This window comes from Echinops telfairi, unplaced genomic scaffold (assembly GCF_000313985.2).
Source record: "Echinops telfairi isolate 266 unplaced genomic scaffold, ASM31398v2 ScPeMD7_31;HRSCAF=116, whole genome shotgun sequence".
NCBI lineage: Eukaryota > Metazoa > Chordata > Mammalia > Afrosoricida > Tenrecidae > Echinops > Echinops telfairi.
The window spans coordinates 11192598-11204870 of NW_022103928.1; the positions used below are offsets into that span (position 1 = coordinate 11192598).

Sequence of the window (12273 nt, forward strand, 5' to 3'; positions counted from 1 at the left end):
AAGGAGGATACCATGATCAAGAAGGTGGTTTTCTGGGGTGAGTCTCATCCATTGCACTCTGGATGTGCTGACTCCTATGATTTCTCCAAATGTGGGAAACTCGACTGTATAATTTGTGGTAGTAGGGGACTGTGTTCGCGCTTTCCCCTGAATTAAAGAAAAAGAGAAAAAAAATCTAAAAATATCTGGCTAGACCAGAGCATGTACAATGGTACAGAGAAGAGCTGGAAACACAGGGAACACAGGGAACACAGGGAACATCAACCCCTCAGGACCAATAATGAGAGTAGCGATACCAGGAGGGTAAGGGGAAAGTGCGGGGAGTGGGGGAGAGAAGGGGAACTGATCACAAGGATCTACATATAACCCCCTCCCAGTGGGACAGTCAACAGAAAAGTGGGTGAAGGGAGACATCAGTCCGTGTAAGACATGAAAAAGTTATAATAATTTATAAATTATCAAGGGTTCATGAGGGAGGGGAGAGAGGGGAGGGAGAGGGTAAAATGAGGAGCTGATACCATGGGCTCAAGTAGAAAGAAAATGTTTTGAAAATGATGATGGCAGCATATGTACAAATGTGCTTGACACAATGGATGTATGCATGGATTATGATAAGAGTTGTATGAGCCCCCAACAAAATGATAAAAAAAGAAAAATGTTTCCAAGAATGGAATCACAGGTTTGACAATTAAGTATTAAGTGTAATGGAGAGTACTTTGAAAGTGATACAATTTTTTGTATAAAAATTTAAATACACAGTTTCGGGAAGAAAAAAACTCCGTTTTTTTGGGTGGGGAATTACCCCCTCGTATGATCATGCTACGGGAGTGGTTTGAAACTGGGGTGATTTGGGCCCCGGGGGCATTTGGAAGTGTTCAGAGACATGGGTTGTCACAAAGGAGGGGTTGCTACTATTATATAGTGATCCAGGGATACTGCAAATATCTGATAATATGTCTAGGACAACCTGTACAGAAAAGAATTAGCACGTCTCCTAATGGACTGAGGTTCAGAAACGAAGCAAGAGCATAGTTGAGCCAAAGATGATACCTGGGCAAGTAAACTTCCTATCAGGTTGAGTATTTTCTCAGGCTCGGAAAGGAGCCTTTCTTGGCAGAGGCTGTTGATGAGGAACTTAACCCCTTTCCTCTGCTAGAATAATCTATAGGACCCCCACCCCTGAGTCCCAGAGCACCTCTCCCTAAACTCTCCTGTGTCACGAGAATCCTGTAACATAAAGCAATTGGGGAAGAAGAAAAACACCCTTAACCACAAAGAAAGACAGTTCCCTTTAAGTGGCCTCTGGCCACTGGCTCAAGATACTAAACTAATTCCACCAAAGGACAAATAAAGCATTGAGTATAACGTCAAGAGTCCAAGAAAACTGGAGAATTAGATCTTTCTTGTGGATTTCTACTATTATTCTTTCTGTGTGTGGATTAGCAGGCAACTGGTTTATTTTAAGAGTTTGAATCTCTACTCTTTATGTTTTGGATCTTCACTTTGGGAGCCTAGAATACGAAAGACCGAAGAATACATGCACTTGAATTATGGTACTGATGACAAATATTCAAAGTATCATGGACTGACAAAAGGCAACACATCTGTCTTGGAAGAATTCCAAGGATGCTTCTTTGAGGCAGAGATGTGAGATTTTTGTCACATGTACTTTGGACATATTCTTAGGAGAGACCAGTCTCTGGAGAAGGACACCATGCTTGCTTGGAGTAGCAAAGACGAGGCAAACCCTTGACACAGTGGCTACATGATAGTGAGGGGGTGGGGGTGGGGGTGGGGGAGAAAGCATTAATGTTGTGTGTTTCTTTTGTGCTATGCTGTACCCTGGCTGACTTGTACCTTCCTTGTGACCCTTCTGTGAGAGAATATCCACAGTGGATATTCTTTGGGTCTCCAGAGTGGGCTTTGGGTCTCCACTCTGACCCCCATCTGTTGCATCAATATATTTGTTTGTTTTGGGTCTTCTGATGCCTTATACCTGATCCTATTGACACCTCGTGATGACAAAGGCTGGTGTGCTTTTTCCACTTAGGTTTTGTTGCTCCCCTGCTAGATGGCCTCTTATTTAAATTTAAGCCTTTAAGACCCCAGATGCTCTACTTTTCATAGCTGGGCTCCATCAGCTTTCTTCACCACATTTACTTATGCACCCATTTTGACTTCAGCAATCATGTCAGGAAGGTGAACATCACAGAATGTCAGGTTATTAGAACACAGTGTTCTTGTGTTGAGGGAGTACTTGAATAGAGGCCCAATGCCTGTCTGCTACCTTAATACTTAACATCCAAGTATATGTACATAGACCTGTATCCCTATTATATATTAATATATTTACATATATGCATGCCTGTATTTTACCTCCATAATATATCTTTTGACTCCTAGTTCTTTCCTATATTTCCTTTTACTTTCCTCCTGTACCAGTATCATGTTTGACCTTCTTTGGGCAACTAGTGCTTCCTCTTGGCTACATAGGCAGAAGGATTTAAATTAAAAAAAATCCGCAAGGAAAACCCCATGAGTACCAATAGAATATTATCTAATATGGTACTAGGCACTCAAATCATGACTGGCTGCCCTCATGGATCTGAGCATACCAAAATCATGTAGCTGGCAGAAGACCTGGTCAAGTTTTGCTGTTTCACATGTAAAGTATCATTTAATCAGAGTTGACATGATGTCAACTAACAACCTAAACCACTGGAATTGTGGTACATTGTTAAGACCAAACCAAAAACCAAGCTATCATTAAGTCCACTCTGACTCATATCAACCCCTAGGACCAAGTGGGACTGCCTCCACCGGTTCCTGATACTGTATGTCTTTATTGGACTAGAAAACCTCACCTTGACCCCTTGTTATGGCAGCCTTAGGACACTAACACAGTAAGCATTCCATAACGCCAAGATTTCAGTTTGTCCTGACCTATAAAAATTGTATCTGGCATGTGACAAATTAAAAATTATATACCACAGTGTGCAAAGACAATAAAAAGTAAATTCTTCTATAGTTAAGAGTTTACATCTCTCTATTTCTCATTTGGTCTCTTTCCAGAAAGGAAATAAGACACAGTACAAAGCACAATGACTCTTAAATTCACAGTGTAAATCCCTGCTTGCCCTGCCACAAAAATGTCCACAACTGGACCAAGAAGCAACATCATGGTAAATGGAGAAATGGCCAAAGCTGTCAAGAACTCATTTTCACTTTAGACTCCATCATCAATGCTAATCGAAGCATCAGTGAAGAAATCAAACGATATGCTGCGTTAAAGTGCAAAGATGTTCATTTGAGGACCAAGGTGCAGCAGACATGATCCATAATATTTTCAATCACCTCATATGCACAGGAAAATCGGATAATCAATAAGGAAGACTGAAGAAGAACTCAGGCATTTGAATTATGGTGTTGGCAAGGACTATTGACTATAACACGGATGTCCAGAAGAACAACCAGCTCTGTCTTGGAAGAAATGCAGCCAAAACGCTCTTCAGGAGCGTGGCAAGATTTGTCTTGTGTGCTTTGGACATGCTATCAGGAGAGATCAGTTCGTGGAAAGATACCATTTTTGTAGTAAAATAGATGGCCAATGAAAAATGAGGTCCTCAACAAGACAGATCCATACTGATGCTACAGTGGTTTCAGAACGATTGCGAGGATTGTGCAAGACCGGGTTTTGTCCTCTTGTACACAGGGTTTCAAGAGTTGGAGGCGACTGGTGGCATCTCACAGCAATAGTGGTAGGAACGTTGGCCAAGTCACTTCTCCCCTTGGCTCTGTTTCTTCATCAGATGGGGTTCATAATAGTTACAACCCCCCAAAAATACTGAGAAGGATGTTACCTCTGGTCAGGCATAGAGGAAGAGGCCTATGATTGTGACCACCACCCTTCCCTGCCCCCCTGATCACTAGACATGCGGCTTATACACAGACATACAGGGCTAACATCAGGCCCCACACTTAGCCTTATGTTACACAAGCTCCTACCCACCCAGGGGCTTGGCTGAGACTTTGCATGTGGGGGCTATAGCGTTGCTCACATTCCTCAGTTCACATTTGGAAACATTATTTCAATGCTTTTAAATCTAACTTCCTTGTCACGCAATTGGACCCTGTAGAAGTCTCCACTTTAAAAATTTTTGTATTACCCAGCTGAGTATCTGTGCAGAAGCTGCTGACTCTATACTTTTAAAAAACTTATTACTAATGGGGTCGTTTTTCACCTCGGCAGTCCCCCATTTCCATGGCTGGCCACACTGCCAAGTAGGGGCTTTTACAACCCTCTACTCCCTTCACTGATCCCTCATTTGGGATCATTTTGCCTAGAGTAAAAAAATAAAAATAGTATCAACACTTTTGATCCAAGCCATGCTCCTAGAAAATGTGAACACTTGATACTGTCCTTTTATGTTGCAGGATATCATGTTTTTGAGTTGGTCAGCAATGGCGAGCTTGGAATAGAGTTAGAGAAGTCTGAACTCAACCCCAGCTCTGACATCTCTTGAGGAGTCTTCATAGCTCAGTGGTTAAGCCTTTGGCTACTAACTAACTGGAAGCTCAGTAGTTAGAATCCCCCAGACTGCCTGCAGGGGGAAGATGTGGCTGTACTGTAGGCTTCCATGAAGATTACATATAGACTTGTGATCCACAGGGGGCAGTTCTACTCTGTCCTATAGGACTACTATCAGTCAGAATTGACTTAACACCAACTCGTTTGGGTTTTATGGATTTCACCACTTATTATCAGCAGAGCCTAGGGCAAGGCTCTTAGCTTTACAATGTCACCGTCTACTTATTTGTTTAAAAAAATTTTTTAAGGTGGGTAGTGGTGGTAATAAAGGCTCTTAATAAAGTTGTTGTGAGATTTAACGTATTATGGTATACTGTTTTGTGTATGCATGCATTATAATTAATATTGCATCGTTATTATCATCACTATTATTGCTATGAAACAGCTGTACTTGATTTACAGTTAGGTTAAATTGAGTTGTGAAATGTAAAAATACTAAACTAGAAGTCTGACACAAAACAAGTTTATAGCTGTTAAGAATAATCAAATTTAAAGGAATTGAAACACAAGATTTATCTGGAGTAATTATTCTGTATGCCATTAGGAAACCATCCTGATTCCTAAAAAGATAAAAAGCAAATGGGCTGAAATAGGGCTGTACAGTGAGGCTCATAACAATGAGGGAGAATAGAAGATCACCCATTGGCTAATCTTTTTTGAGTAAATAGTTTTACTGGGGGCTCTTTCAGCTCTTATAAAAGTCTATACATCAATTGTATCAAGCATATTTGTACATATGTTGCCACCTCATTTTCAAAACATTTTCTTTCTACTTGAGCTCTTGGTATCAGCTCTTTTTCTCCCCCCCCCCCAACCCCAGCTGTGAACTTGATAAGTTAAAAATTATTGTTTTTATATCTTAACACCATCCACTGTTTCCCTCACACACGTTTCTGTTGTTCAGCCCCCCTGGTGAGTTGGGTTTTACATCCATCATTCTAGTTGGTTCCCCTTTTCTCCCCGCACCTTCCCCCTAACCTTATGGTATCCTTACTCCCATTACTGTTCCTGGGGGGGCAGGGTGGGTATCTGTCCTGAATTCCATGTGTTGAGAACTCTTACCTGTACAAGTATACATACTTTGGTCTAGCTGGGTTTGTAAAGTAGAATTGGGGTCCTGATTGTGTGTGTGGGGGGGTGGGGAGGTGCGAGGAAGCGTTAAAGAACTAGAGGTATGTTGTGTTTTGTCGGTGCGACATTGTACCCTGGCTGGCTCTTCCTTTCCTTGTGAACCTTCTGTGAGGAGATGTCCAACTGTCTACAGATGGGCTTTGGGTTTCCACTCCAACCCCACTTGTTTACATTGGTATGATTGATTTGGGTCTTCTGATGCTTGACAACTAATCCTGCCGATATCTCATGATCACACAGGCTGGTGTACTTCCTTCAAGTGGGCTTTGTTGCTTCCCTGCTAGATGGCCACTTATTTAACTTCAACTCTTTAAGACCCAAGAAGCTCTGTCTTCTAAAAGCCAGGCACCACCTGCTTTCTTCACATTTGCTTATGTACCCATTTTATCTTCAGTGATTGTGTTGGGAAGGTGAATGTCACAGAATGCCAGGTTATTAGAACAAAGTGTTCTTGCATTGAAGGAATACTTGATTAGAGGCTCAATGTCTGTCTGCTTCCTTAGTACTTAACATATAAATATATGTACATAGGCCTATATCACTATCATTATATATTAATATATTTGCACATGTACATGACTATATTTGTACCTTTATAAATGTCTTTTGCCTCCTAGTTCTTTCTTCCATTTACTTTTACTTTCTTCCTGTCCCCCTATCATGTTCGACCTTCATTTGGCTCTCAGTAATTCCTCTTGGATACATTGCCCTTGATTGAACTCCACCAGACATTCTACACCCTCCTTGCCATCTAGATTAGATCTCTTGTTGTTCCCTTGCCCCTGACTTTTTTTGGCTCCCCACTCCCTTTCCTCCACCCCCCTCCCTTGGTCCCTCAGAACCATCTTTCCCATTGTTTTCTCCACACTCCTTGTTTATCTTGCCTATCTTATATAGATAGGCATGAAGGAGGAGGAGGAGGAGGAGGAGGGTAGGGAAGAGGAGAAGGAGAAAAGGCTTATAAATAGTCCCAGGTCTCTTTGCTGACCCTTAGATGTTTTCCAGTCCAGTCTGATAAGGTGCCAAGCCCTGCCCTCTAGTCTGAAGTCTATTTTTGGGATTCCTAGAGGACTTCATTGCTTTGCTTTGCTTGCTGCTCTGCTGTTCTCCCTTTGTGTTCTGCCCCTGTGTGTGTGTGTGTGTGGGGGAGGGTCATACTGGGCATAATTCCCTTACTGTGTCTCCAATGCTGTCTTGGCTGCTTTGAGCAGGAGCATTGTATTCAGGGCTTGGTGGGCCGGGATGTGGTTTCTCTCTTCTCCCCTCCCTCCCCCACTTTTTTCTGTTTGCTCCTGTGTGGTCTGGGCAGACTACCAGGGCTTAATCTTCAGTGTTGTGCTCTGTTGCACAATCTTCTGCCGAGGGGGTGGACATGGCTTGGATGGGGGCTGCCCCTGCAGACCTCTCTGTTAGCTCTCTGCTTCATGCCAGTATGTTGCCCTCAAGGCTTGGTGCACCAGGTTGGGGTCTGGTCCCTCCCTCCCTTTCCTGTGGAGTAATAAATAATGCCCTCCCCGTGGGTGTGTTAGTCCATTGGCGAATCACAACCTATTTCTCAGCACATCATGCCTGGTAAAGTAGAGGGGCACTGATAAAGAGGTGGGCCCTTGACAAGATGGATGGATACAGTGGCTGCAACAATGGGCTCAGTCATAAGAACAATTGTGAGGATGGTGTTGTACCTACGGTCTCAATGTGTGGGGACAACAACAGCATCATCACGCATGTTAAGGAACCCTGATGGTGCTGTCAGACTAGCCTTGGAATGGTAACTGCAAGGTCAGGAGTTCAAACCCATTAGCTGGTCTGTTGGAGAAGATGAGGTTCTCTGCCCCTCCAAAAGTTTGCAGATTCAGAAACTCCATACAGGCTGGCTGTGAGTTGTAATTGATGATGTCTGCTTCCCCATAGACTTACAGAGTCGTAAGGAGGAAATGCCAAACTCCACAGTCTATAACTTGATAAGCTTGCTCCAGGACACATCTTTATCAAGGTAGGGAAGAGTAGGCACAGGACACGTCTGCCTGCTTTGATTTTGTGGATAAGCAGACATGCCTATGCGCACATGTGCATGCATAGGCATAAATGCACTGCAAAGACAGCCAAGGAACTGAGCACAGAGACACTCTGAAGCGAGACTTGGAGGTCTAGGAGGGTGGAGTAAAAGGGCAGCATCATGTATAAAACATCAAAACATCCACAGTCAAGCTCACTGCCTTCGGGGCCTTTTTGGTTCCGGGGGGGGTTTCAGGGCGGTCAGAGCTGCCCCACAGGCCTTTATGGCTCTGTGAGTCTATGGGGAAGCAGACTGCCCTACACTCCACCCACAGCTCAGAGAGTGGGTTTGAATGGCTGAACTTTTGGGTAGCAGCTGAGCCCTTCAGCTACTGGGCCACCAGGGCTCCTTTGACGTCCATTTAATAATTATGTGCACATATGTAAATAATTTAACTGAATTATTGCAAAAATATACATAGCACAGGATATTTTGTTCCAATAAATTTTATATGTTCGCTTCAGTGACATTGTTTGTATTTTTTCAAGTCGTATATCATCCGTGCTATCTTTTGTAAAGTATTCCACTGCCATGAATGTAAAGCCACTACACCCTCAGCTTCTCTCCTCTACCCTTTGGCATGCTGTTGTCTATTTCATCCTACAGAGACACGCATTTGAGAGCGCACAAGGCTCAGCGAAGTCATCCTTTAGTAATTAGGCTGGTGTTTGCTTCCATGCACATATTTATTTTTAGCCAAAGAACATGTATATTGTTTTTGTTAAAATGCTAAGCAAAAGTTAAAAAACCCTAAGATATAAAACAAATAGAAAACCACAAAACAATCATGTGTCCAAACTTTCATTCAACATACAGTCATCCCTAAAACAGCAAGCTAGCAATAGGAGTTGATGCTGATGCTTTCTTTCTCAGACTAGTAACAGGGTTAAGCAGCCCAGTCTTCTTTCCCATGAAAAAACAGCTTTCAGAGTCAGTCCAAAGGGCTAAGGGACCACAGGATCCCCAACCTTCATGATCCTGAAGCCAGAAGACAGTGTCCAGCTACCACTCCCAAGGGACCACATTAGAAGGTCCTGAATCAATAGAAAAATGAGGACTGGAAATCAAAACCCTAAAAAGGACCTGGCTTAATACTTGTAGGATCCCCGGGATTATTACCCTTAGGTCTGGCACCGAACTCATCCTCTTGGGTCACTTTTCAGCCAAATAATAGGATTGCAGGGTAAACACTAACCCCAGGGAGGAATTTACACTTTAGAATGATCAACCATTGGAGTGAAAGGGGGCAGTATTTGTCAAGGTTAAAGTTCAGAAGGCAGGAAAGATTAGGTATAGAGGAATGAAAACAGGAGACACAGGAAGGAAGTTGGGAAAAGGATATATTATGGGGATTTCAATCAATGACATGAAACATATGTGTATGAAGTCAGGAACAGAGAGAGAGAGAGAGACCATTATGACAATTGTATGAAGTTTCAGGTGATGACAAGACTATCCTAATATGATGATGGGCCAAAGATGATCTCAGGTAGCAAGAAAAATAATAATGATAGTACACTCATCAATGCAGAGATGACAACATACATCATTAGAAAAGGTGTTTCTCTCTAGTTGAAAACATGAATAGTTGTTAATAGTCAATTTGTTAATTGAATTTTCATGCATTATTTTATTTAATCCCCCAAACATTCTTTTGATGCTGATACCATTACTATCCTCATCCTGCAGATGAGAAAATAGGTACTCACAAAGTCTAAACAACTCACCCAGATCAGATCTAGTAAGGATAGTGGAGATTTGAAGCCACTCTCTTCAGTACAATGTGTTTCCTCTCAAAGACCCAGAACCAAATATCTTATCAATGTGAATGAGGGGCTGGACAGAGTGGAGACCCAAAGCTCATCTGTAGACAATTGGACATCCCCTTACAGAAGGGTCACAAGGAAGAGAGGAGCCAGTCAGGGTGCACTATAGTACCAATGAAACATACAACTTTCCTCTAGTTCTTTAATGCTTCCTCTCCACTATCATCACCCCAATTCTAACTTACAAATCTGGCTAGACCAGACCATGTACACTGGTACAGATAAGAGCTTGCAACACACGGAATCCAGTACAGATAAACCCTTCAGGATCAATAATGAGAGTAGTGATATCAGGAGGTTAGGTTGAAGAAGGTGGGGGAAGAAAGGGAACCAATCACAATGATCGACATATAATGCTCCCCTCCACCCACCCAGGGAGACGAACAACAGAAAAGTGGGTGAAGGGAGACTGCAGTTGGTCAGTGTAAGACATGCAAAAAAAAGATACATTATCAAGGGAGGGTAAAAATGAGCTGATCCCAAGGGCTCAAGTAGAAAGAAAGTGTTTTGAAAATGATGATGACAACATATGTACAAATGTGCTTGACACAATGAATGTATGTATGGATGATGATAAGAGCTGTAAGAGCCCCCAATAAAATGATTCTTAAAAAAGAACAAAAATATCAAAATGAAAACAATGTATTGCCTTTTAATTTTAGTAAAAAGACGATGAGAGGCAGAATTTACACAGAACTCATGGAACCATATCTGGTCGACAGTCATTTTTTTGACCTGTATGATATTTCCAAAATATGAACACCCATAATGAACATGAGGCAGTTTCACATACACATCCAGATGCTTTTGTGATACTTTAGGACACAGAACAACAGGCAAAATTGGGTCCCGGGCATACGATACTTCATGTCCACTGGTCCTCTCATCTACACAAGTACAGGCCTGAACTCTGCATATGTAACCCTGGAGGTATTGTGTTATCGATCGACTTGGGTCCCCAAGTAATTCATGTTGAAGTCCCAACTCCTGGCACCTGTGAATTGGAAAGAGCTTTTGAAAGGTTATTAGTCAACCTGAGGAGTAAGGAGGGTGGCCATCCAATAGGGATGTTGAACAAGAAGAAACACAGAGCAGGTTATGCAGAAAGATGACTGTGTGAAGATGGAGACAGAATTGGGGGATGCATCTGGAAGCCAAGGCCAAAGACCTGCAGCAGACAGTCAGTACACACTAGAAGAGAAGGGGACGACAGCTCCCTAGGGCTCTCTGGAGGAGTCCACGTAACAGACGCTGGTCTTAGATTTCTAGCCCCTAGAACTGTGAAACAATCCATAACTGTTTCTATACGTGAAAAAAGAAAAGAAAAGCAGTTTTCCCAAGAGACAGTTGACTTAAAAGTTAATGTCGTTGCTACAATGCACAAATAACTGGAAGCTGAAATAGGGAAGTGCAGGGAAATGGCAGTGTCATCAGTAGCAGATGTGTTCAGTGGGCAGAAATCACAAGGAGACTTAATGAACCCCATATTTCATATCAAGAAGAACAACTTTCTATTATGTCACCAGAAACATTTAAATGGCTCCTAATTGATAGGGTTTGCATGCGGAAACAAAGCAGCCCTGTTACAGAAGCACAGAGAGGCTTGTAAACAGTAAACGCATTCTTTTCTGGAAAGTTTTACTGAGAGTTTATCTCCGAATGCGTTCTTCAAAAGGAAAGGGATTTTATAACTAGCTAAAACAGTTACCTAATAATCCTAATTTTATGTTTAGGATGCAAGGATTGGAGGGGTGGGTGGGGTTTATGTTAGTACTGGGGAAATGCTAAAATAGCATTTCTACCTCCTTCATTTATGACTATTCACTTCCTGTCACCCAGAGCAGTGCATCTCAGATGGCCTTAGTTAGACAAACTTTAAAAAATATTTAATTGCACATGTGGATCCCCACAAGAGTTAGACCATATCAAACACAGTCAATTCTGTGTGTGTGTGTGTGTGTGTGTGTGTGTGTTTTGGGTGAGCTTTCAATTTTCTTAAAACTTCTTCCTAAACAGTCACTATGGATGCCCTGTGTCATTTGACAAAATTGATCACTTATTAATCCTTTGGGATTCTGAGAAATTGTCACCCTCAGCTTCTTTTCTGACCTCTGTGCCTGGAATATAACTAACAGAGGAGATCCCTCTTGGAAACCACCATCCTCAATGGCTCTTTCTTTGAAGATACCGGAAGACGAAGAAAAGGACGTTGCTGTAAGAACTTGTCTGTAGCCATCTACCGCTGACAGAGATCTGTTTAAATGTGGTTGTTTTTTAATTTGTTTCTGACAGCCTTTTTGTTTTAATAGTTTTTTTGGCATATACTTCACTTATCACACAAGTTAACCATTCAATCATATTAAGAAGAACAAATTAGTATTCTATTCAGCAATGGATACATACTTTTGTTTCATGACATAGGTTGCAATCCCTCTACACACTATTCCCACACCTTCCCTGTGCTTCCTGCTTCCATTTGTCCTTCTTTCCTGACCCCTTCCTAAGGAGCCCTGGTGGTGTGGTATTTAAATGTTGGCTTGCAAACCTCATGGTTAGCAGTTCGAGACCACTAGCAGCAATTCGGGAGGAAGACTGGGTTTTCTATTCCCATAAACAGTTGCCGTCTCAGAAATCCACCCAAAGGTCACTTCGAGTCAGCATTGACAGAGGCA

General features: G+C 42.2%; 1 pseudogene; it reads left to right on the plus strand.

Annotated features, from left to right (window-relative positions):
• Positions 1-149, plus strand: LOC115869622 (annotated as a pseudogene).
• Positions 150-12273: the final 12124 nt, after the last annotated feature.